General features: G+C 38.4%; 1 pseudogene; it reads left to right on the forward strand.

Annotated features, from left to right (window-relative positions):
- The first annotated feature begins 4,172 nt into the window (after window positions 1-4,172).
- LOC133759119 (non-histone chromosomal protein HMG-17-like) overlaps window positions 4,173-27,516 on the forward strand; it is a 65,003-nt pseudogene continuing 41,659 nt past the window's right edge.

Below are 27,516 nucleotides of genomic sequence, written 5' to 3' on the forward strand. Positions count from 1 at the left end.
GAATGCATAGATATGGAAGACCAAGAACAAAAGAATGAGGGAGTAAAAGTGTGATTTATTTGGGAGCTATGATAGGAAGTTTTGTTTGGCTGGAGGATAAGAGGTAGGGAACAAAGTATGGTAATGCTGGAAAACAGGTTGGTTCCAAGCTGTGGAGTGTCTTGAATGCTTTGTTGAATAATTTGATGAGTAATCTATAGGAAACCTGAAGCCAAGTGAAGTTTCAAAATAGAGAAGGAAGATGATGTTGGAGGTAGTATGGGTAATGGAGTATATCAGAAAGTTAGAGGTCTGAGAAGACAAGAGTTTGAACTAAAACATTGGCAATAGAAGATGGACTTGAGATTTGTTTGAAACAACACTACTGACATAGAATTTACAGTGACTGATTTGATTTGGATTGGGATAGTGCAAAAAGATCGATGTTGAGGCAGTTGATAATGGTTGTCATGGACTGATTTTTGAGTCTTCTTAAAATCCATGTATTCAAATTCTAACCTTCAATATGATGGTAGTTGGAGATGAAGTCTTTGAATGTGATTAGATTAGATGAGGTCTCAAGGATGAGACACTCAATATGGCATTAGTGTCTTTATAAGAAGAGATATTGGGGCTGGTGCTATGGCATAGCGGGTAAAAGCCACTGCCTGCAGTGCCAGCATTCCATATGGGCAGCAGTTCAAGTCCTGGCTGCTTCACTTCTGATCCAGATCTCCGCTATGGCCTGGGAAAGCAGTAGAGGATGGCCCAAGTCCTTGGGACACTGCACTGCATGGGAGGTCCAGAAGAAGCTCCTGTCTCCTGGCTTCGGATAGGCACCGCACCAGCCATTGCGACCAACTGGGGAGTGAGCCAGTGGATGGAAGACTTCCCCCTACCCCCCACCTCTCCTTCTCTCTCTGTGTAACTCTTTCAAATAAATAAATAAATCTTTTTTAAAAAAAGAAGAGATATCAGGGAGATTTTTCCTTCTCTCTTCCCCATGTTAGGACATAGCAAGAAAGTAACAATTTGCAAGCCAAAAAGGGAGCCCTTATCAAAAACTGAATAATACCAGACCTTGATGTTAGATTTTCTGGTTTACAGACAGACTTAATAAATTTCTCTGCTTAAGCTACCCAATTTATAGTACTTTGTTATGACAACTGAGATTTAATAATATAATGTTACAGGTAATATTAATACTTAAATATCAAATGACAATAGCCTTTGACATACTTTTAAGATGAAGACTGAGTATTATATTTTAAAAATCTATTTTATTTATTTGAAAGGTAGAACATCAGATAGAGATGAAGAAAGAGACGAGGAGAAACAGAGATCTTCCATCTGCTGGCTCATTTCCCAAATGACCACAACATCTGAGGCTGGCTAGGCTGAAGCTAAGAGCTAAGGAACTCTTACATTGGTGGCAGTGGCCCAAATACATGGGCCATCTTCTGTTGCCTTACCAGGCACATTAGCAGGGAGCTAGATTGGAAGCAGAGAAGCCAGGACTAGAACTGGCATTCCAGCATGGGTTGCCAATGACAAATATGCTATGCTACAACATTGGCCCCTAAATTTTTTGATCAACATAACTTGATGTTGGGATTCAGAGCCCAGAAATCCAAGTAATTGGCATTATTGATTCAGTTGCTTCCAGGGAGTGATGGATGGACATTTGCAGTCAGGACTCTAATTATTCACAATCTCATATTATGTGCTTTGGTTGAGGAGCCAGGGCCACAGCATTCCTCTTGAAAGCAAACAAGTTATATACATGTTTTCAATTAGAAAAAAAAATATTTGTCATTTTACTAGGATGGTTACATGCTCTCAAAAAGTTTTGGGGACATTTTTACAACACCAGCCAGGAAAGCAACATTATATATTATAGTTTCTGAAGTTATTTGAGTTTCCTCTTTTATATTTGTTAGGCATAAATGAATATGAGAAAATCAATGAAAATTATATCAGAATAAGTAGCTTAGAATCACAATATAAATCTTTGTATTACCCACTGAAGTAAATGTAGAAATAAAGACATAAAAAAGAAAAAATCACATGGGTTTATAGCTTCTTTATTAAAATAAAGCTTATATTATTAATAATAAGATATGGAGAATCCGAGATGGCTGAGTAGAAAGAAGCCACACTCATTTAAGGCCCCAGAAAAATACCAGAAGAACAAAGGAAGTTCAGCATATTCACAGGACCTATTGGGGGGAATTTTTAGCAAAGAAGTGACAAAAGGGTACACAGACTCCATAAGCCATCAGAGAGAGAGAGAGGATAGAGACACTGCTACCACTGTCAGCAGCTGCAACTCCTACCTTACTGGGTCCCAGCCAAGAGTGCCAACTTCTCAGCAAAAGGTAAGCAAGTGCCATTGCTCCCCAGCAATATGGACTGGCAACCCTAGCTGTGGGAGAATTCCACAGTCCTCACTGTCCTCAAATGTAGCCTAGAGAGTTGACTACTTTGCTCTGAAAACAGAACCCACATTGCTTCAATCTCCCCAAAGCGCCAGACTCCACTTTGCTGTGGTAGAGTCACTGCTGAACTCTGTTCTGACTTAAGGAACAAAAAGCAGCCTCACTGAACCAGAAGCTACCAGAGTCAGAGAGAAGGCACTTCCCAGGGTAGAGAATAGATCCCCTATGCTCTGTGGCAGTGGGAATTCTGGTCACAAGCCCTAGAACCATGTTTGTTTGCTCACTCTGCTTGATGCTGGGGGTTCTCCTTGGCAACTTTGGGGCTAGCACCAGCAGCAGCCAATAAAAAACCCAAGAGGATCAGAACTGAGGAAGTTCTCTCTGTACCTCCTAGCTCATGGTTCTGGGAGCTTCGGGCACAAGCCCAAACATCATCCTTGCATGTTGTATGGGAACTGGGGGTAGTTCCATCTGTGCCTTGCAGATCTGGGACTGTTGATGTTTTGGTGTTACAATCACTGGAGTAAATTGCATGCACTTGTGGTATCTGGAGAGCTCTACCTGCATTCCTGTGCTTCAGGCTGGTGGCTACCATTCCACAATCCACAAAACAACTGACTCTTACCCTATGAGAACTGGGTAATGATTCTACACCATCCTACAGCACCAGGTCTGTGATTATTAGTACCAGATTTCACAGAGTCACTGGAATTTACCTTGTGGAACTTAGGGAAGACCTGGCCTGCACATTCCATCTCTCTAGACCCACATATGCCAGGGCAAAATCCCCAGAATATCTTGTAGTAGTCAACCCTGTAGGATGGAAGTAGGATTCCCTTCACATATCCCAGTTCTGGTACCAGGGCTTTTGGTGCTATAAGCCACCAAGACCAGCCATACTCTTTCAGCACGACCTGGGGAAGGTCGCATCCACATAACATAGTCATAGAACTATAGATATTGGTATCACAAACCCCAGTGTCACTCAGACTTGATCAGTGAATTTATAAGGTGACAGCACCCTCTGTGTCCCTCAGCACAAAAAACAAGTCTCAAACCCTAGTGAATGACACCTAACTCTATGGGAACGTAAGATATACACCCTAGGAAGCTTACATCTATTTCAAAGTCATACTTCTACCTCCATGAAATGCTGCAGACCAAATAACTTGTGGCAATTATAGCTACTGCTGACATTGATTAAAACTAAAGACATCATTCAGAGGTTACACTTCTGGGACACTTACAATGAAAGCCAAAGCAACAAGGCAAGTGATAGTCTGTATTCTATCTAAACAAAACACTTTACTAACAAAAATATTTCATAACATAGAAGGGGCTATTATACAAGATGTGCAGATGCCAATGTAGGGACACACAGGAAACATGAAGAAACAAGGAAGCATTTTGTCCTCCTAAGAACAAAACAGAAGGCTGGCATTGTGGTGTACTAGGTAAGCTGCTGCCCGTGAAGCCAGCATCCAATATAGTACTCATTCATGTCCCAGCTACATTTCTGATCCAGCTCCTTGCTAACGTCCTGGGAATGAGACATTATTCTATCAAAGGGATAGAATAGAGATTCCAGGAATAAATCCTTGTACATGCGGTCAATTGATTTTTGACAGAAGTTCCTGGAACATACATCCGAGAAGGATAATCTCTTCAGTAAATTGTGCTGGCAAAACTGGATGTATCTATGCAGAAGAATGAAATTAGATCCTTATTCTCACCATATGCAAAAACCAACTCAGGATGGATCAAAGACCTAAATTTAAGACCCAAGAGTATGAAATTTCTAAAAGAAATATAGGAGAAACTCTTCAAGATATTGGTGATGTAACTGATAAAGGTATAGTTGATGATTTCTTGGATAAAACTCCCAAAGCACAGGCAATAAAATGAAAACTAAACAAATAAAATTATAGCAAACTCAGAAGCTTCTAAACAGCAAAGGAAATAATCAATAGAATGGAGAGACACCTGTCATTTGCATAAAAATGGATGAAACTGGAAGACACTATGTTGAATAAAACAAGTCGGACACAGAAAGAGAAATACCACATATTCTCCCTTATACATGGGTAGGGAGAGGGTGTGCAGTTGTTTTACTGTCTGGGGCTACTCAGGGAAGGCTTTGCATAGGGGCTGATGAGTGACCTGGGCCTTTGTGGGGAAGGGATTAGGTCAGGCAGAGCACTGGGTTCCTGATATTCCAGGCAGATAGAAGATTAAAGGCAAAGGCAGGCAAGTGGGAAACATCATGTGACTTGTAATATTTGAATAGAAGAAAAGAGCTGTCTCAACAATGGAAATACCCTTTGTTGTTTTTTTGAAATGTCAATAAATTAGGAAATGACTTTTCTGTGGGCTGCTATCTTATATACCAATAGTTTTATGTAAATTAATAAAAGGCAAATATCCAAATAGTATAAGTACATCAAATAAATATGATAGAACAATGGTGATATGCAAAATTGTTTCATTTTGCCTGTAATTGTTCATGTGATGTTGGGCAAATTATTTTCTTGGTAAAATAAAGGGGCTGGAAAAATGGATTTTCAGGTTCCTCCTACCCTAACATACTATGAAACAAAACAAAGAAGCAACTGACTCTACAGTTTCTCCTTTCGACTGAGAAGTCTGACAAAATTAATCAAATCATTTAGACTGGTTCATGTGTGTGGAAGCAAACAGAGACACTCTGTTCATCATTTCCATATGGCCTCTTGGTAGCCATCATGAGGCATTTTGCCTGGAAACTTCCCCTCAAAAATATTACAGAGAATGGAGAATTGAAACAGCATGTTGCAACGAAATATTTGTTAGGGTGGTTTTCAAATGTGTGTAAAATCTGATTTATCATGTCTTCTACCATCTACTCCACTTTCATGCTTTCTTAAATGTCAATAGGCCTTCACACTGATGAAGGCTCTGTCAAATATATTTTATCCTACTTGGCTTTCCTTTCTAATTTTTTTTTCCCTCAGAAGTGCATGAGACTGGTAGAATAAGTGGTTAATTAAAATCCGGAAAACCTTCACATGTGCCAGATTTCCCTATCTCTTAGCTCTTGGCTGTCTATTTTTCTTTACCTCCTTCACGCTCCCTGACAACATTTTTTTGTATTTTTGATTTTTATGCTTGTAAACTGTGTAGAAACTTTCTACTGAGAACATTGAACAAATCCTGATGGTCTCACTACTTCCAGTAGTAGATGGTTAAATCTTAAACAGTTGTATTTACAGTTTTGGGGGAACTTTCAGAAGTGCTTGTTTTATGATGAAGATCTATGACATGTTTCTTCCACTGAAATCACTAAAATATAGTTCAGTGAAAGAAAGTCCAGAAATCTTTCCATTGCTAATAAACAATAGTCTTTCACCTTTTACCTTTGCATATCTTATTAGTAACTCAACACATCTTTACTGTGGCGAATGAGCAGTAAGGCTCTAATCCCCAGAACCTGTGGAAGAATTTGTACAAATGTGATTCAGTTAAGGTAATTATTCTGAATAATCTCAGCAAATATGATGTAATCACAAATTCCCTTACAAAGAAAAATTCACAGGAATAGATGGGGAAAATTAAAGAAAAAAAAAACAAAAACAAGAAAGAATGAAAGAACAAAAGAAAGAAAGAAAGAAAAAGGGAATATCATTATATTCTTTTTTATTTTTTATTTAGTTTTTAAAATTTAAGGTATACAGTAAAGCCCTTCACTCAGCCCAGCTTCCAAAGTGACCACTGCAGCTGAGGGGATGGTCAAGTAGGGTCAGCAACATTGCAGGCAGAACTGTAAATTTCTTGTTAGAGATGCCCCCTGACTTTACCTGGCCAGCTCTCCTCCCAGGCCAGCCAAGTAATGAAAGTCAACAGAGTGCCTTCCCCTAGGAGGTTCACACCTCCCTTAGGATATACCCCATGTGAAGAGATAGATAGGTCTGGGCCTCTGAATTTACAAGGCCTAAAGCCCAACAGATTATTATCAAGCCCCTTCTATCAGGTTCTATTTGCCTCTCAATCAGAAAACTTAATTGTAGCTTAGACAGCACCTTTCTTAGCTCCTCTAATAATGACTCTGTCCTTTGTTCTAGGCCCTGTCTAGCATACTTGGGCCTCATTCCTTTGTAATCATAACCTCTACTCTACCACCAATGGCTCTACTCCCAACATGTGTGTACTGATGGTCCTCTTCCCCACTCAATGCTGTATAATTGTTCAAACCTGGTAAATGCCACTCTTAGGATCACTGGTTACTATCCTCACTCTGTCTTTTATGACCTTGTCTAAATATGATCAGAGTCGGCAAACTTGGAAGGCTTCCATAGGCTTGGCAACTCATGACGACAGCCTAGGATGGTTACTGGCGCCATAAACTAGAGTGTCAATTTGTTGTATCAACAACAGGAGCCACTGTGCACTTGCTCCTCATGTGGGATCTCTGTCCTTAATGTGCTGTACATTGTGATTTAATGCTATAACTAGTACTCAAACAGTATGTTTCACTTTGTGTTTCTATGTGGGTGCAAACTGTTGAAATCTTTATACTAAATTGATCTTCTGTATATAAAGAGAATTGAAAATGAATCTTGATGCAAATGGAAGGGGAGAGGGAGCGGGAGAGGGGAGGGTTGCGGGTGGGAGGGAAGTTATGGGGGGGGGAAGCCATTGTAATCCATAAGCTGTACACTGGAAATTTATATTCATTAAATAAAAGTTAAAAAAAATAAATAAAGTCAAAAAAATTTTAAGGTATACAAATTTCATGTATTTTGTATATGCAGACTCAAGAATATAGTGACACTTTCCACCCTACACTCCCCCTCGCCTTCCTTCCTTCTCCCTCTGTGATTCCCATTCTTGTTTTTTACAAAGAGTTATTTTCAATTTACTTTATGTTTTTAGAATTGTATCTATGAACTATACTGAATCTGTTAAAAATCAACTTACAATTTTTAAAAAATTTTTGAACTTTAAAAAAAAGAGATGGAAAGAAAGCAGAGAACCAGAGTGACACAGCATGAAAAAGACTCTACCAGCCATTGGCTGGCTTTCAAGGAGGAGGAATGGGATAAGGAGCCCAGAAATGAGGGTAGCCTCTAGAACCTGAAAGAAACAAAGAAACAGGTTCTCCCGTGGAACCCCCCAGAATGTTTTCAGGCTTTCCAGTTCCTTGATTTTAACATGTGAGGCCATTTTGCCTGACCTATAGAACCATAACCTAATACATTTGCATTTTTAAAACCATTAAGTTTGTGGTAATTTGTTATAATAGCAATAGGAAATTAATAAGCAAGGTAATATTGAGTAGTTGTCTGTAACTCTTTAAATGGCTTTAACAAAGACAGCATGTAGTGTATATATTAGGTCAAATTATGAGCCAGGTACACTTTCAGGTTTAGGGAACTTTTTTCTGCCAAGGGCCATTTGGATACTTAAAACATCACTCACTTGCCATACGAAATTATCAACTTAATATTAGCTTGCTATGGATTTGCTAAATTTCAAGTCTTCTCTGTAGTTATCTTGGTGGAGCCAGACCAAATAACATTACCCAGCTAGCTGCACACCCTCCTATAAGTGCTTCTGATACCAGTATCACTGATCATCCACAGGCATTTTATTGGTTATCATAATTCATGTCAAAACAGGAATTTATTATAGAAATCAGTGGTTTGATAGCCAAATGAATGTTAGAGATATATTATCATATGGTGAATTTAAAGTATTCAAGATATGTGGATCAGTTCAAATATTTTAGAGACCTCTACTGCTCTTGGACAGCAGAGAAGAACCTAGTGAGACTGTTAGCCTCAGCCCTTCAACATGGCTTCACCTCCAAATGGTCTTCTGTCTAGTTATTGGGGGATTTCTTTTCTTTAAAGATTTATTTATTTATTTGAAAGTCAGAGTTACACAGAGAGCGAAGGACACACACACACACACAGAGATCTTTCATCCATTGGTTCACTCCCCAGTTGGCCAAAACAGCTGGAGATGTGCCGATCTGTAGCCAGGAGCCAGGAGCTTATTCCAAGTCTCCCACATGAGTGCAGGGGCCCAAGCACTTGAGCCATCTTCTACTGCTTTCCCAGGCCACAGCAGAGAGCTGGATCAGAAGTGGAGCAGCCAGGTCTCAAACCGGCACCCATTTGGGATGCCAGCACTGCAGCCAACAGCTTTTACCGGCTACGCCACAGTGCCAGCCCCAGGGGGATTTCTAGTTGCTTCTTATCAACTGTAAGAAAAGCAGAACCCTGCCTCCAAAATGTCATTGTTTTTTTTTTTTCTTGATAGAACCATTTTTTTCAATTATCTTTATATACAGAAGATCAATTTAGTATATATTAAGTAAAGATTTCATCAGTTTGCACCCACACAGAAACACAAAGTGTAAAATACTGTTTCAGTACTAGTTATAGCATTACTTCACATTGGACAACACATTAAGGACAGATCCCACATGAGAAGTAAGTACACAGTGACTCCTGTTGCTGACTTAACAATTTGACACTCTTGTTTATGGCGTCAGTAATCTCCCTAGGCTCCAGTCATGAGTTGCCAAGGCTATGGAAGCCTTTTGAGTTCGCTGACTTTGATCTTATTCCGACAGGGTCATAGTCAAAGTGGAAGTTCTCTCCTCCCTTCAGAGAAAGGTACCTCCTTCTTTGATGGCCCCGTGATAGAACCATTCTTGCAAAGTGGTATCAGAGCATCAAAAACTTTAGAAACCCAAACTTCATCAGTACTGGATGTATGAAGTATTTTGTGCCAGCTGGTTAATAAATGTTTGTTTAACAAATGTCTCTTTGTATGGCCCAAATTGCTCTAAAACATGTTGACTATTTCATAACAAATTATAGCAAGACTGGGGAAATAGTTAACACTTACCTGCCTGAAAATTTTCAGCAGCAGTCATTAATTAACAACCAAATCTAAAAAAAGGGTCTAATTAAATTATTCTGGGTTAATTTGCAACATTAGTCAGTTTATGGCAACCATGAACCTTCAGAAAACTTAAATCCCCAGAACCTGTGCAAGTATGGGCGTCTGTGGGAGGGTATTATTCTGCCTGCCACATCCTGCTAATATTCCAATTAACTTTTTAAAGATTGATTTTAACAACTCAAATGTGGAACTCTGTAGTTAGGATAGAAAATGTATGGTCCTTGGGCCTGACAGATGATGGTGTAACTCCTTGACACTTATCTAACAAGCTTCTAGCCATAAGAAAGAGAAATGGAAAAATGAATATACAGTTTGCAGAGCTGACAGGAAGATTTAATGAAATAGCAGACAGAAAGGACTTGGCCCATTGCCTGACACATAGGTGATAGGAACTAAAAGGTAACTGAAGGTTGCTGTCATGATCATTAATTGAATTTCAAAGCCATTAAGACTTTCAGAGATCATTCTCCCTCTTTCATCAGCCAGACTATTTCTATAATACAAAATAAAATTTTATGTGCAGCATTGTGAAGCGTATCAATTCATAACAGAGATAAAAGCAATAGATAAATCCTTAGGTAGCATAATTTCTTCCTTCTCCTATTCCTGTTTATTTGTTGTTTTCCCCTCTAACCTTTTCTTCTACTCCTCCCCCTATTCCTCTTCTTCTTTTCTCCTTCTGATTCTCCCTCCTCCCCTCCTGACGGGCTCTTCTTCATGGAAGACAAGCCTTTACTTCTCCAGGGCACATGGCCTCTAGAAGGATAACTTCTTGGAAACCATGGATATAGTCTGAACTCTCTTGGTGGCCTATTGGGAGGCACAGGAAAGTTAAGTGACTTCTAAGGTTACATAGCTACTTAATGAAAGAACAGGTATCAGAATCCAGGACTCTTGATTGTAAGTCTAGAGTTCTTCTCCCTATATCATATCAGGGGGTGGGGCAGGGTAAAAGGACCTGAAAATTTTTATAGGAATGAAAAATTTTATATACAATTTAGTTAAGGAAAAATATCCTTAGTCATGACAAAAGTAACAGGAGCTTTTCCTCACCACAGAATCTTATCCTGTATATTGCAAAAACAGTACTCAGAAGTACAGGATTTGGCACTTTATCAGCACCACATAAAAGGAATGTTGTTTGTGAAAGGACTAGATTAAAAACAGCTTTTCTTTGGCATAACAGTATTAGAAATTTTGTTTGAAGCCTGCGGTTCTCCACAAAGATTCAGAATTTTGAATTTAGGTTCCAGGGAGCTGGGCTCTGATGAAACTCTCAGATCATCCTGGTAGGACAAGGCAAGTGCTAGAAAAGCAGAGCATGGCTGTCTTCTGCTGCCTAAGTAGGCTCAGCAAGAACAGATGCCTTGCTGTCAACTTCCTTTTCAACTCTGGGCTCAGAACATTCTCTGCCAGGCACTCTGCAGTGTTACACAAGAGACAGCATAACCTGATGGCCAAATAATGCTTTTTTAGACAATGTAGTGTAGCATGGCCCTGAAACACGTAACTTCTTTCCTTACAGATTAAAAAAAATCAGCACTCCAATGAAAGAGTATGACCTTGTCTGAAATCAGCATAGAACTACTAAGATATTAGTCTTAAAACCAATGTTACTTATGCTAAGTTAAAATATATATTATTTCATTACTTCATTAATGAACATGATGTAAACACTGACTTGTATGTTTTTCATGGTCATACTTAATGTGATATCTTTGGGCTGTAATTTAAGTATTTAGGCAAAAATGTCCACTTTCTGGATAATAAATTCAGTTTACAGAAAAGACTCATTCATGAAGTGCTTGGCTCAGATTATCCAAGAGCCTGAATAATATAGATTAATGTTGGAACCTTTAGCAAGAAAACTGATTGTGAATTTTCTTACCAAAAGAAATGGCTTGCTTAGGAAAAAATGCAACAAAACCCATCATGCGTCCAAGATTAACGATGTCAACTTTGAGACTACTTTTCATTCTGACTGATTTCCCTGTGTGTGTGTGTGTGTGTGCCATATACAACTGAAGTATTGTGTGGGAGAGGTGGTAGGTAAGAAACTTGGGACCAGATTAAAAACTCATTTACCAATTTATCAATATTGATTTCCAAGGGGTGGTCTAGTATAGTAATATGATGTCATAAACACAGGATTTAGGTTAGCTAAACTTGGACAGGGTTCTACACTGAAAACTTAGTCTTAGCAACCCAAATTCTTTTATCTCAAGGTAACATGCTTTACCTGGTTTTTGAAAGTTAGATGAAATAATGATGCAAAAATATTTTGTGAAATATTGTAGGATGAATGAAATTTTTTCCCATAATATTGAGATTTTAAAGAGAATTCAAAATGGAATACTAGAAATGAAGAATTCAATAGATGAAATAAAAATGTGATGGAAAGCCTTAACAATAGACTCGGTGAGGCAATGGAAGAATATATGAGTTAGTAGACAAATCTCTGGAAATTTTAGTCAGACCAAACAAAAGAAGAAATTAGAAAAACTTAAAACAGTGTTGGAGATTTATGGAATACTATCAAAAAAACCAAGATAGGGGTCTTAGGAGTTCCTGAAGATGTGGAAGGGGAGAATCGATTAGAAGGCGTACTCAGTGAAATAATTACAGAAAAATTCCTCAATTTGGAGAAAGAAAAGGGATGTTCAAGTACAGGAAGCACAACTCCTAACAGGCATGTCCAGAAAAGATCTTCTCCATGACACATTGTAGTCAAACTTTCCACAGAGAAACATACAGAAAGAGTCTAAAAAGTGCATGAAAGAAATGCAAGATTATTTTCAGGTGATCCCCAATTAGACTAACAGCTGACTTCTCATCAGAAACCCTACAGGCTAGAAGACAATGAGGTGACATAGTTCAAATCTTAAGAGAAAAAACTGTCAACCCAGAATACTGTACCCTGCAAAGCTCTCTTTTATGAATGAAGATGAAATAAAGACCTTCCATTACAAAGGAAGTTGAAAGAATTCATCACCACTCATCCAACCTTACAACAGATGCTCAAGGATGTGCTCCACACAGAAATTCAGAAACAAGGTCATCACTATGAAAGAGGGTGAGGGCAGAAAATCTCTCAGTAAAAGTACAAAGGAAATACAAAAGAAACCATAGGAATATTTACAAAAATGGCAGGACCACATTGCTATTTTTCAATAGTCACCTTGAATGTAAATAGCTTCAACTCTCCAGTTAAAAGATACAGACTGGCTGAATGGATTAGGAAACAAGACCCATCTATTTGCTGTCTAAAAGAAACACATCACAGCAAAAAATATACATGCAGACTCAAAGTGAAAGGATGGAAAAGATATTCCATGCTGACAGAAACCAAAAAAGAGCAGATCTAGCTATTCTGATATTAGAAAAAATATTTAACATAAATACCATTAAAAGAGAGAAAGAAGGACACTATGTAATGATTAAGGGATCAATTCATCAAGAAGATGTGACTACAATAAATATATATGCACCCAATTACAGGGTGCCTGGCCATTTAAAATAAATGTTAATAATCTAAATGGAGACATAGACTCCAGTAAAATCATGATGGGGAAATTCAACATCCCAGTTTCAGCAATGGACATATCAACCAGATAGAAAATCAGAAAAGAAACAACAGAGTTAATGGACACTATAGACCAAATGGACCTAACAGATATGTACAGAATTTTTCACCCCTTGGTTTCAGAATACATATTCTTCTCACCAGTGCATGTAACTTTCTCTAGAATAGAACACATGCTAGGCAAGTCTCAACAAATTCAAAAAAATCAAGATCAAACCATGCAGCTTCTCTGATCACAATGGAGTGAAGCTGGAAATCAACAACTGAAGAATATCTAGATCATATGCAAACGTATGAAGACTGAACAACCTGGTCCTGAATGAACAGTGGGTCATAGAAGAAATCAAAAGAGAAATAAAAAAAATTAGAAGCAAATGAAGATGATAGTATTACATATCAAAACTTACGGGATACAGCAAAATCAGTGTTAAGAGGGATGTTTGTAGCAATTGGTGCCTACATCAAGAAATTGGGATGGCAGCAAGTAAATGAGCTATAAATGTATCTCAAGGACTTAGAAAAGTAACAACAAACCAAATCTAAAATTATACAGAGAAAAGAAATAATTAAAATCAGAAAAGAAATACAGAATTGAAGCAAAAAATACAAAAGGTCAGTGAAATGAAGAACTAGCATTTGGAAAAAATAAAACAAATTGAGACACCATTGGCCCAGCTAACAAAAAAGAGGGAGAAGACTCAAATCAGTAAAATCAGAGATCAAATAGGAAAAAAATAAATGTACAAATAGATACCACAGAAATAAAAAGAATCATCAGGAATTAATATAAAAAGCTGTATGCCAACAAATCAGGAAACCTAGAAGAAGCAGATAGATTCCTGGACAAATACAACTTCTCAAAATTGATTCATGAAGATATAGAAAACCTAAGCAGACAAATAATCAAGACAGAAATTGAATCAGCCATAAAGACACTCCCAACAAAGAAGAGCCTGGTACTGGGTGGCTTCAATGCTGAATTTCACCAGACATTTAAAGAAGAACTAATTCCAATTCTTCTCAAGCTATTCAAAACAACTGAAAGGGAGACAATCTTCCCAGATTCCTATGAAGCCAGCATCATGATAATTCCTAAACCAGAAAAAGATACGACAGGGAAAGAGAACTATAGAACAATATCCCTGATGAACATAGATGCAAAAAATCCTCAATAAAATGCTAGCCAACTGGATCCAATAACATATCAGAGAGACCAAGTGGGATTTATCTCTGGCATGCAGGGTGGTTCAACATTTGCAAATCAATTAACGTGATGCATCACATTAACAAACTGAAGAAAAAACCCATATAGTTACCTCAATAGATGCAGAGAAAGCAATTGATCAAATACAACATCCTTTCATGATGAAAACTGTAAGCAAATTGGGTATAGAAGGAACATTCTTCAGCACAATCAAGGCAATTTATGGCAAACTCATGGCTAGCATCCTGTTGAATGAGTAAAAATTGTAAGCATTGCTACTAAGAATTGGAACCAGACAAAGATTCCCACTTTCACCATTACTATTCAATATAGTCCTGGAACTTTTAGCCAGAGCCATTAGGCAATAAAAATAAATCAAATTGGGAAGGAGGAAGTCAAACTATCACTATTTGCTGATGACATGATTCTATATATAGGGGATTCAAAGATTCCACTAAGGGATTATTGGAACTGATAGAAGAGTTTGATAAAATGTCAGGATATAAAATTAACACATGAAATGAATAGCCTATGCATACACAGAAAATGCCATGGCTGACAAAGAACTTCTAAGTTCAATCTCATTCACAATAGCTATAATATAATTAAATACCTTTGAATAAATTTAACCAAGGATGTTAAAGATATCTATGATGAAAATTAAAAAAAAACATTAAAGAAAGAAATAGAAGAAGACACAAAAGAATGGAAAAATTTTCTATGGTCATGGATTGAAGTAATCATTATCATCACAATGTCCATACTGCCAAAAGCAATTTACAGATTTAGTGTGATTCCAATCAAGATACTATGGACATTCTTCTCAGATCTTAAAAAAACAGTGCTGAAGTTCATAGGGAAACACAGGAGATATTGAATAGTTAAAAAAAATCTTATACAACAACAACAAAGCCTGAGGCATCACAATACCAGATTTCAAGACATATTACAGGGCAGTTATAATCAAAACAGCCTGGTATTGGCAAAAAACAAAGCAAAACAACAACAACAAAAAAAGAAACAGATGAGTAGACAAATGGAACAGAATAGGAGCTCCAGAAATCAATCCATGCTTGTACAGCCAACTTATTTTTTGTTTCTAGATGTTATATTTGTAATAGTTGCAAACTGGAAACAACTCAAATGTCCATAAAAGGTAAGTGGATAAACAAATTATGGCATAGCCTTTCTTTCTTTCTTTCTTTCTTTCTTTCTTTCTTTCTTTCTTTCTTTCTTTCTTTCTTTCTTTCTTTCTTCCTTCCTTCCTTCCTTCCTTCCTTCCTTTCTTTCTTTCTTTCTTTCTTTCTTTCTTTCTTTCTTTCTTTCTTTCTTTCTTTCTTTCTTTCTCTCTTTCTTTCTCTCTTTCTTTCTCTCTTTCTTTCTCTCTTTCTCTTTCTCTCTTTCTTTCTCTCTTTCTTTCTTTCTCCCTTCCTTCCTTCCTTTCTTTCTTTCTTTCTTTCTTTCTTTCTTTCTTTCTTTCTTTCTTTCTTTCTTCTTCTTTCTTTCTTTCTTTCTTTCTTTCTTTCTTTCTTTCTTTCTTTCTTTCTTTCACAGGCAGAGTGGACAGTGAGAGAGAGAGACAGAGAGAAAGGTCTTCCTTTTTGCTGTTGGTTCTCCCTCCAATGGCCACTGCGGCTGATCCGATGGCAGGAGCCAGGTGCTTCTCCTGGTCTCCCGTGGGGTGCAGGGCCCAAGCACTAGGGCCATCCTCCACTGCACTCCCTGGCCACAGCAGAGAGCTGGCTTGGAAGAGGGGCAACCAGGACAGAATCCGGCGCCCCAACCGGAACTAGAACCCGGTGTGCCGGCGCCGCAAGGCGGAGGATTAGCCTAGTGAGCTGCGGTGCCGGCCAGCATAGCTTTCAATGGAATAAAACTTAGCAATGAAAAGGAATTAATTACTAATGCATACACAGATTTTTTCCAAATAATTATGAGGAGGGAAAGAAGGCATGAAAAAGTATGTATGGCATGATCCCATTTTTACTTAATTCTAGAAAATGCAATTAATCTTTAGTGATAAAACTTATCAGTGGTTAACTTGGGAAAGATGAATAACCAGTGAGATTATAAAAGTGTACAAGGCAACTGTAGGGGGTGGTAGCCATATTCATCTATGTGTGTGTGTTAAATTTTATCAAATTGTATACATAAATTCTTTAAAAAGTCATTTGTTTTTCACTGTGAAGACAGTGTTATTTTCCAGAAGTTAAATGGCACCTGTATCTTCACTCTTATAGCTGATGCAATGTGTAGTCATGCATCTTTTATCTTAAAACTTTATCAGTTTTATTTTCTAAAATGGTAAATGTTTCTATGTATATATAAAAGCAGTAGGACACTAAAGTAGGATTGTACGAGCTCACAAAAGCCAACTGTACACATCTATTCTTCTATTCCCAACTCCGTGTTGAGAAGTGTCAGGCTGATAGCTTACTACAGGGTGAAGTAGTACCATCACAGAAATCAGCAAAAGCTATTACGAAATCAGCAAAAGCTATTACAAAATCAGAGCTTTTTCTCAGACAGTTGGTTTTTCTAGTCCACCACCAAATGTAACATATGCATATAAAAATTCATTATAGTCCTTAATTTTTAATTGTGTTAAAAGATTCAGAACAAAAAAGAAAACCTATGATCAATGATTCTCTGTTCATGGAGGTAGAAAGTGTTATAGAAAGAAAACCAAAAAGAAAGACAAGACTTTCATATACTCAACTCTATCAACAAAATCTCTTCCAGCGATCCCTACTAAGCTGCTTTCACCCAAGGCCACACTGGCATTCTCCCATGGGGCTCACTGTTCACTCAGTCTTCCTCCAAGAGCAGAGGGTCCAGGTTGAATCACCAGCTCCTTCTAGGATTTGAAAGGAGGGCCTACCGCTTCCTCTTGCAAACTCCAAGAACCTATCACCTTGCTTCTTGTAGCTACTCAGGGATCAAAAAATGTGACTTTAAGATACTGCTTGGAAAATGACAGCACCAAAGTTTTCTAGACAATGGCTTCCAACTCCAACAAGAAAGATAAATGTTCGTGACATAAATACATTTCTATCATGTGAACCAACCACTAGGATTCCGAGATACTTCAGTCAACTGCTCGGAGGTAACATAAGCTTGGAAGAAGCTTCTGAGCCAGCTATTCTTCCTTCTGCTCTTTGAAGCCAGCCTGAGTCTTTTGCAACTATTTAATATGGTGTGGCAGATGTCAGTATGCTGAGGCTCCATCCTCTTAACAGAGGGCACTCTGGGAAGGAAAAGGATATCCATTAATGATTTCAGCAGGGAGTTGATTGTGTTTCAGAATCATATCTTCATGTTGCATGACATGTTGGAAATGTAAACCTTAACGTTTTTTCATCTCCACATAGAGGTCTGCTTCTGTCTAAAACTGGGAATTTGCTGGGGTATTTCAGCTAATTTCTGCAAGTTTATGTGTGAATACAGGATTGTTTCTTTGTTTCCAGCTTTTGCTAGGACATCTCCCCAAGGGTTCCCAATGGTGCTGTGTCCCCATGCAACACAAGAGGCATTGTCATCCCTGGCAGGAGAGGCTATGGCCACATATACCTGATTATCAACAGCTTGGGCTCACTGAAGTAACTCTCAGTGGACGAGTCCAGCAGCTGGGACTCCAACCCGCACCCATATGGGATGTCAACACTGCAGGGGGTGGCTTTACCTGCTATGCTCACAGCATGGGCCCCTTCTACTTTTTTTTTTTTTTAAGATTTATTTATTTGAGAGGCGGAGCTACAGAGAGAGAGAGAGAGATAGACAGACAGACAGACAGACAGAAAAAGAAGTATTCCATCTGCTGGTTCACTCCCCAAATGGCTTCAACAGCTGGAGTTGAGCTGATTTGAAGCCAAGAGCCAGGAGCTGCTTCTAAGTCTCCCACATGCTTTCAGGGGCACAAGCACTTGGGCCATCTTCCACTGCTTTCCCAGGCCATTAGCACAGTGCTGAACTGGAAGAGGAGCAGCCAGGATATAAAGTGGCACCCAAATGGCATGCCAACCCTGCAGGGGGTGGCTTTACCCACTATACCACAGCATGGGCCCCTCCTATCCTTTTTTTAAAAATGATTTATTTATTTATTTGAGAGGCAGAGTTACAGAGAGAGAGAGGGAGAGACAGAAAAAGAGGTCTTCCATCTGCTGGTTCACTCCCCAAATGGCTTCAACAGCCAGAGTTGGGCCGCTCTGAAGCCAAGAGCCAGGAGCTGCTTCTGGCAGAGAGCTGGATCAAAGAGAAGCAGCTAGGATATGAACAGGTGCCCATATGGGATGCTGGTGCCTTGGGCAGAGGCTTAACCTACTTTGCCACAGTGCCGGCTCCGATTTCCTATTCCTTGCACATTTCCTATTGTTTATGTTTTCCAAATAATTTTAAGAACTCTAAACATGTATATATAGATATCAAATATTTATGATGATATTAAATTTCAAATATTTCCAAAGTTTGTTATTAGCTTAAATTTTTTGTATAGTATTTTCTGATGTACAGGGGTTTATATTTTAATTGTGAAATTCACTTTCTTTATGATTTTTGTCTTTGGTGCCATGTATAGAAGGCCTGTCTCCCCATCATTTTTTGATAAACACTTTTCTTTTTTTTTCTTTTTTATTTCATAAATGTGAATTTACAAAGTGCAACTTTTGTATTGTTGTGGCTTCCCCCCCAAACTCCCTCCCTCCCATGGCCCTCCCCTCTCCCTCTCCCATCCCGCCCTTTATCGAGTTTCATTTTCTTTATTTTTTTTTATTTTTTATTTTTAAAATTTTTGACAGGCAGAGTGGATAGTGAGAGAGAGACAGAGAGAAAGGTCTTCCTTTTTGCCGTTTGTGGCCGGCGCATTGTGCTGATCCGAAGCAAGGAGCCAGGGGCTTCTCCCGGTCTCCCATGCGGGTGCAGGGCCCAAGGACTTGGGCCATCCTCCACTGCCTTCCCGGGCCATAGCAGAGAGCTGGCCTGGAAGAGGGGCAACCGGGATAGAATCTGCGCCCCAACAGGGACTAGAACCTGGTGTGCCGGCGCTGCAAGGCGGAGGATTAGCCTGTTAAGCCACGGCGCCAGCCCAGTTTCATTTTCAATTACCTTCATATACTGAAGATCAACTTAGTATATACTAAGCAAGGATTTCAACAGGCTGCATTCACACAACCGCACAAGGTATAGGGTATTGTTCGATTAGCAGTGTTTTTAAGTTTCATAGTAAAACACATTAAGGACAGAGATCCTACGTGGGGAGCATGTACCCAGTGACTCCCGTTGTTGATTTAACAATTGACACTCTTATTTGTGACGTCAGCAATCACCCGAGACTCTTGCTATGAGCTGTCTAGGCTATGGAAGTCCCTTGAGTTCACCGACTCTGAACTTGTTTAGTCAAGGCCGTGTCACAGTGGAGGTTCCTTCCTCCCTTCAGAGAAAGGCGCCTCTCTCCTTGATGGCCTGTTCCTTCTGCTGGGGTCTTGTTCACCAGGATCTTTCATTTAGATTGTTTTTTGCCATCATGTCATGGCTTTCCATGCCTGTGAGACTCTTATGGACCTTTTAGCCAGATCCGAATGTCCCAAGGGTTGATTCTGAGGCAGGAGTGCTGTTTTGGGCATTTGCCATTCTATGAGTCTGCTGTGTGTCCTGCTTCCCCCGCAGGATCATTCTCTCCCTTTTAATTCTATCCTTCATTATTTGCTTACACTGGTCTTATTTGTGAAATCTCTTTGACACATACCCTATCTTTTTGATCGGTTGTGTATTTATACTTATCACTTTACCAAGTGCGCTGGCATTGGTACCTGCCTCCTTGGTAAAATTGATTTGAAATTCCCTGGCACATTTCTAGTTCCACCATTGGAGGTAAGTCCAAGTGAACATGTGCCAACCTATATATCTCCTCCCTCTCTTATTCCCACTCCTATGTTTAACATAGATCACTTTTCTGTTAATTTTAAACGCCTAAGAATGATTGTGCATTGATTACAGAGTTCAACCAGTGGTCTTATGTAGAACAAACAGAACAACACCACCACCAACAACAAAAATACTAAAAGGAATAAAATAGTCAGTTGTTCCTCAACAGTCTAGACAAGGGCTGATCCTGTCATTGTCCATTTCACTTAGCAACAACAACAACAAAAATAATAAAAGAAATAAAATAGTTAGTTGTTCCTCAACAGTCAAGACAAGGGCTGATCATGTCATTGTCTCTCATAGTGTCCACTTCACTTCAATGGGTATAATTTTAGATGCTTGTTTAGTTGCCATCGATCAGGGAGAACATATGATATTTGTCCCTTTTGGACTGGCTTATTTCACTCAGCATGATGTTTTCCAGCTTCCTCCATTTTGTTGTAAATGCCCGGATTTCATTGTTTTTTACTGCTGTATAGTGTTCCATAGAGTACATATCCCATAGTTTCTTTATCCAGTCATCCGTTGATGGACATTTAGGTTGATTCCATGTCTTAGCTATTGTGAATTGAGCTGCAACAAATATCAAGGTGCAAATGGCTCTTTTTTTTCTCCCCTTTAATTCCACTTGGGTAAATTCCAAGGAGTGGGATGGCTGGGTCCTGTGGTAGTGCTATATTCAGGTTTCTGAGGACTCTCCACACTGTCTTCCATAGTGGCTTTACCAGTTTGCATTCCCACCAACAGTGGATTACTGTCCCTTTTTTCCCCACATCCTCGCCAGCATCTGTTGTTGGTTGATTTCTGTATGTAAGCCAATCTAACCGGGGTGAGGTGAAACCTCATTGTGGTTTTGATCTGCATTTCCCTGATGGTTAGGGATCCTGAGCATTTTTTCATGTGTCTGTTGGCCATTTGGATTTCCTCTTTTGAAAAATGTCTGTTAAGGTCCTTGGCCCATTTTTTAATTGGGTTGTTTGTTTTGATTCTGTGGTGATTTTTGATCATTTTGTAGATTCTAGTTGTTAATCCTTTATCTGTTGTGTAATTTGTGAATAACGTCTCCCATTCTGTTGGTTGCCTCTTCACTTTCCTGACTATTTCCTACGCTGTAAAGAAACTCTTCAATTTGAGGTAATCCCATTTGTTTATTTTATCTCTGATTACCCGTGCCTCTGGGGTCTTCTCCAGGAATTCTTCCCCTGTTCCAATATCTTGAAGGGTTTCCCCTACACTCTCAATTAGTTTCATGGTGTCGCGGCACATCTCTAGTTCTTTGATCCATGTTGAGTGGATTTTTGTATAAGGTGTAAGATAGGGGTCTTGCTTCATACTTCGACATGTGGACATCCAGTTTTCCCAGCACCATTTGTTGAAGAGGCTGTCCTTGTTCCAGGGGTTGGTTTTAGGTCCTTTGTTGAATATGAGTTGGTTATAGATGTTTGGATTGATCTCCGGTGATAAACAGTTATCAATGAATGGAGGGAAAAAACCTCTAATTTTGGTTTTCTTTGGATAGTCTGGAAGAATGAACAAATGTGGTTTTTATTTTCAAAAAGAGGTGGAGGGAGATTTTGTAGGTTATAGACTGATGCGTTTGACTTCAATCTCAGTAAACTTTCTAGACTGTCCTGGAAGAATGGTTGATGAGAAACTCATGTGGATTCACTAAATCAGCACATATCTATTTCTATTAATTTTTTTTATTCCTCACCATGAAATTCTTCCTCTGCATGTGCTTTCCAATACCATCAACTGCCCTCATCAGAGGCCAACCCAATGAGGCCACCCAGCCTTGGAATGAGGTCTCTAAAGCTGTAAGCTAAGGAGACCATTACTCTATGGAGTTAGTTGTCAGGTACTTGGTTGTAGAAATGAAAATTTGACTAATGTGGTATTCTTGTAAAGGAGGCTGGATAATTCCTTCCTAACTTTCCACTATGTGAGACAGTAGCAAGAAGGTAGAAAGTAGACCCTTACAGGACATCAAATTTGCTAGTATCTTGACCTTGGACTCTACACACTCTAGAACTGGGGCAATACATTGTTGTCATTTAAGAAACTTAACCTATATGATTAAAAATGAATCTTAATGAAGAATGGGATGGGAGAGGGAGTAGGAGATGGGATGATTTGTGGGTGGGAGGGTAGTTTTGGGGGAAGAATCAAAAGTTGTACTTTTGAAATTTATATTTATTAAGCAAAAGTTTTCTATTGAAAAATAACAAAAAAAAAAGAAACCCAATCTTGTGGTATCTTTGTTCTAACTGGTTAAATGGACTAAAACTTAACCTCTTAATCCAAATGACTCTACCATATTTAACTAAAGTTATGATAATTTCTGCTTTATTCATTTACTACTGTAAATGAAATCACAAAATCAGCATTAATGTTTGGTAGTTGATCAGAATATAATGATTAAGTCTGAAAGTTGTAAAATATATTATTTGCTACACTTTTTTCTTTTTACAAATGGTAAATCTCAAAGCGTCTGTAGGACTACTATGTAGAATTTCTTTAATGACAATAAACAAAAACAAAATAAAATTTTATTGAGACTTGATAAGTGTTGACTACTGTGTAAATAAGTAATGCTTCATTTAGCACTCATCACAGTCTTATGTATAGATGCTACATTGAGCTGTGTTTGAAGAATAATGGAAAAGTTTTTTGGGATGACTGCATCCCATATTGAAGTGCCTGGGTTTGAGTACTGGTTCTGCTTCTGATTCCAGCTTCTTGCTAATGCAGACACTGAGAGGCAGCAGGTGCTGGCTCAAGTAGTTAGGTCCTTGCCACCGACTCAAGTAGTCAGGTCCCTGCTATCTGCAAGGAGTTCCAGGTTTCTGACTTCAGGGTAGCCCACTCCAGCTACTGTGTGTGGGCATTTGGAGCAAGAACCAATAGCTGGATCTCTCTGTCCGTGTCTCTACCTATCAAGTAAAATGAAAATAAATAAATAAAAAATTAAAAAAGAATGATGGGATTGAGGGTTAGAGAGGTTAAATAAGTTTTCCCACCTCTTAGGGATTATGAATTGTAGAGCCAGAATTTGAGGCCAGGCCATACTCCAGAGTTCTTGATGGTACTCACTCTTAAATGTCTCCTCATGGATCACAAATATTGTGTGAATTATACCTTGAAAAAAGTTTTAATGTTAGCATTATAATGCCTTTTTAATTCAGTTAAATTGTTTACTGCTGAGAAGTGTTCCCTAGGAAAAAGTTAATATGGTTCTTAAGCGTTCCAATTCTTCCTTTATTTTCTAATAAAATTATTTTCAAAGCTTCTTTTCCTAATTTTGCATATGCATATTTATGAACACACATATAGAGGTCCATCCCAAACAAACTTTAAAATACTTTTATAGGCTCATTATCTTATGCTAATGTATATTCACCTACTGTAAAACAAAAATCATAGTTACATTAAAATGTGCTTTTATATGTAGAAACATGATAAAAAATATTACTGTACCTTTCCATACATTTTAATGGTTTCTGTTGCCAATATAAACTACTGAAAAGGAGCTGGTCTTTATGAAAAGTAGTTGCTTTTGGATCTGCAACTCGACATGGTGTTTGTGTGTGTGTGTGAATGTTGTAAAACATTTAAGAAGGGCAGGGAATATTGTTTTAGAGTATCCCTTTGGAGAGTAATACATACCAATCTCATTTTACAGTTTTGAACTGCAATCTAACTGAAAATAATTATTCTTTGCATTTTTATTTTCTGGGTTTCTGCAGAGATCATCTTTATGGTTGTTTTATCAAAAATTTGCCTAATATACTGGGAACATCTCTTTTATGTGACTTTCATTGCACACTTATTCTGACACTAGATTTTTATGCATTCTTTTTACATAGTTTTCCTTCATTTCATGCTTTCCTCCTTAGACCTCATATAAGGAATAGTAATTCTTTTTCTTTATGCTGTGAAGTTGGAATTACTTGGCTATAATTTTTCATCCTGGAAATGGCTGAATAGATTCTGAAGTACAAACATGGCATATGGTTCAATTATTTATCATTTAGATGCCTTTAAAAAGCTATTCCATTGTGATTGTTACTGCCTCTTCTCTCTCATTCTCTCTCTCTCCCTTCCTGAAGATAACCTTTAGCCATATAGAATTTTTTGTTTGTTTATAATGTTAAGAATTTAATATATTTAATTCAAAAGAATTCATTTATAGGTAAATAATCATATAATTGAAAGTTTTATAATTAATACATATATTTGACAATATGAAAACTTCTCAAAAATTAAAAGATGATATTCTAAAAATGGTGATATATTTTACATTTTCAGAGTCATACATTATGATCATTCTATATACTAAAGTTTTACTTAAAATTGAAGAAGCCTGGAAAGAATATACATGATAGAAAGAAATTTGTTGGAGATAGGGAGCTTGAATTTGATATCAGTATAGAAAAATATATGGAGGAAGAAAACAATGAGCAAACATCGAAAATAATCAACAAAGTAGTTGGGAACATAGAACTAGGGAATTTAATGGAAGGGGGCTGGGACTGCAAGGGGGATACTTTTTTTTTTATTTTTTTATTTTTGAAAGGCAGAGTGGACAGTGAGAGAGAGACAGAGAGAAAGGTCTTCCTTTTGCCGTTGGTTCACCCTCCAATGGCCGCCGCGGTAGCGCGCTGCGGCCGGCGCACCGCGCTGTTCCGATGGCAGGAGCCAGGTGCTTCTCCTGGTCTCCCATGGGGTGCAGGGCCCAAGCACTTGGGCCATCCTCCACTGCACTCCCTGGCCACAGCAGAGAGCTGGCCTGGAAGAGGGGCAACCGGGACAGGATCGGTGCCCCAACCGGGACTAGAACCCGATGTGCCGGCGCCGCAAGGCGGAGGATTAGCCCGTTGAAGGGGGGATACTTTTAAACAGGTGTTCAAGAAAGTGAGTTACAAGATAAAATAAAGGGTTAAAAGTTAAACTTAATTTTCAGATGAATGATGATTTCTTTTAGAAGCAGTATGTCTCAAATATTGTACAAGGTTTATTTATACGAAATACTAGTTATTAGTTATAAGAAATTTAAATATAACTTGGAGATCTGTATTTTTGCTCAATTTGGAAACTCTATGAGAAAGCTCACTCTGAGGAGGTGATATTTGAAACGAGTGTTGGATAATGAGGAGAAACCAACTGTAAAAAGGTAAAGAAAACATTCCCAATGGAGAGTGGGTGTGGAAAAAGCTGTGAGGTACAGAGAGCTTGGTGTGCTCAAGTAAAACTTGGTACTGGAGTTGGAGAATTATGAAGAGGAATGTGGCTAGCAAAGGTAGGACAAGTGTGTAAAGTGGGATAAGTAGGGTCTTGTAAGGCAGGCAGATTTAATCACTGGTAGAATTCTTATCAGCAACAATTCCAGATGATGAGAATAATATCTCTAAACGTTTGAGAGAAAAAGGCTGTGAATCTGTATTTCATATTGGCTTAGCCATCATTGAGGGTAAAGACAACATAAGAAAGATATTATCAATAGACGCTCATGAAAGGAACTATTTATACCTTAATAAGTTGAAAAGTGAACCCAGGAAAAGAATATAGGATCAACAGTGAAAACAGAATTTGCTAAAATCTGTGAATAAATACAAAGAATTACTATGAAATAACTTTCTGTGTTAAAAAGAATGTGACTACAAGCTCTAAATAACATCAATGTGATGAGAAATGAATCCAATTAAAAGTCATGTTCAGTTATTGTGTAAGATAAAAAAGAGATATTTCAGAGGTCTAGTTTTTCAATGAAAATTGAAAATAATGAAAAGTAAAGTATTAATTAAGTAGCTTGCTGTTGAAACTCAGTAGCTTAATATAGTTTATTTCTTAATATAGTTTATTTCTTTTTCTTTGTGTCTTTTTTTTTTAAACCACGTTCATCAACTGAGATAACAGTGTTCTCAATGTAGTGAGACAGGAATATTGTCCATAAAAGTGTTCTCATCATTAGGCTCTAGCCCACTTGTTTCAAATGGTTCACATATTGTAGCCAAAATTCTGTAAGCTTTTTTTTCTGTGTGTATTTTTTGTTGATTAATTTTTAAGGAATATAAATTTCATAAGTACAACATTAAAAAAATGTAGTGAGGAAGTACATACTTTCAAACATCTTCAACATATGTGGATCTAACTCTATTTGGTCTTTCTTCCCCCCTTTATCTGCAGGGCATGCATCCCAGGACCTCAGTGGTTGCCTAGAACCACAGTTAGCTTCAATTCCTGCATACTGGATAATGTGTTTTTCCCCAATAAACACTAGAGTACTTCCAAAATGTTGTGGAAAGTGCACATTACCTTTTAATTCCACCTTTCCATGCACTTTTATTTTTTGGGAAGAAGAAAAGTATATTTTGGCTTATAGTGATGGTAGCTATTACCTTTTTTTTTCAACTTTTATTTAATAAATATAAATTTTCAAAGTACAACTTTTGGATTATAGTGGCTTTCCCCCCATAACCTCCCTCCCACCCGCAGCCATCCCATCTCCCGCTCCCTCTCCCATCCCATTCTTCATCAAGATTCATTTTCAATTATCTTTATATACAGAAGATCAACTTAGTATATACTAAGTAAAGATTTCAACAGACTGCACCCACACAGACACACAAAGTATAGAGTACTGTTTGAGTAGTAGTACAACATATTAAAGACAGAGATCCTACGTGGGGAGTAGGTGCACAGTGACTCCTGTTGTTGATTTAACTCCCTTCAGAGAAAGGTACTTCCTTCTTTGATGGCCTGTTCTTTTTTTTTTTTTTTTTTTTTTTTTTTTTTAAGGGAAAGGGTTTATTGGGGAATACCCTACAGACCGGAGTGAAGGGGTGGTGAAGGAAAAAGAAAAGGAGACTGTAAGAGAGAGAAACAGAGAGGAGGGAGAAGAGAGCCGAGAGGAGGAGAGAAGCTAAGAGAGCATGTGCTCAGAACAGGCCCTTTTAAAACTTTGCCTGAGGGTGGGCAGGGAAGCTGGAGCAGTGAATCCCATTAGGATGGGGGTGGAGCCTGGCTCAGGTAGCTGGGCCATGTGGCCACCTGGCTAAAATTGCGCCAGTTTCCTAACATTCCCCCCTTTTGTTTTTTATAAAGCAGGATTTGTATGGGGTTACATTAGTCCCAGGAGGGGTAGAGGGAGGATGATCTGTCCTTAGTGCTACTTCCTGCTGACATGGGGTGATGTCTCAGGCCGCTGTCTCCAGGTTGGGGAGTATATTTCTGTAGCAGCATTTGGTTGACCGCCTGGTTGTTGAAGGCCTTGGTTTGGTTTCATTATCACCTGCTGTAAACACTTAGACACTGTAGTATAAAAGGCAGGGTTGAGAATAGTAGCCAATGATCCTAAGAGTAGCATTAATCATTTCATAGAGGAGAGGAAATGGGGGGTCTCTGGACCCTTGTGGGGACAGTTTGATGGATGTGGCTTAAAG

This window comes from Lepus europaeus, chromosome 5 (genome assembly GCF_033115175.1).
Source record: "Lepus europaeus isolate LE1 chromosome 5, mLepTim1.pri, whole genome shotgun sequence".
Lineage (NCBI taxonomy): Eukaryota > Metazoa > Chordata > Mammalia > Lagomorpha > Leporidae > Lepus > Lepus europaeus.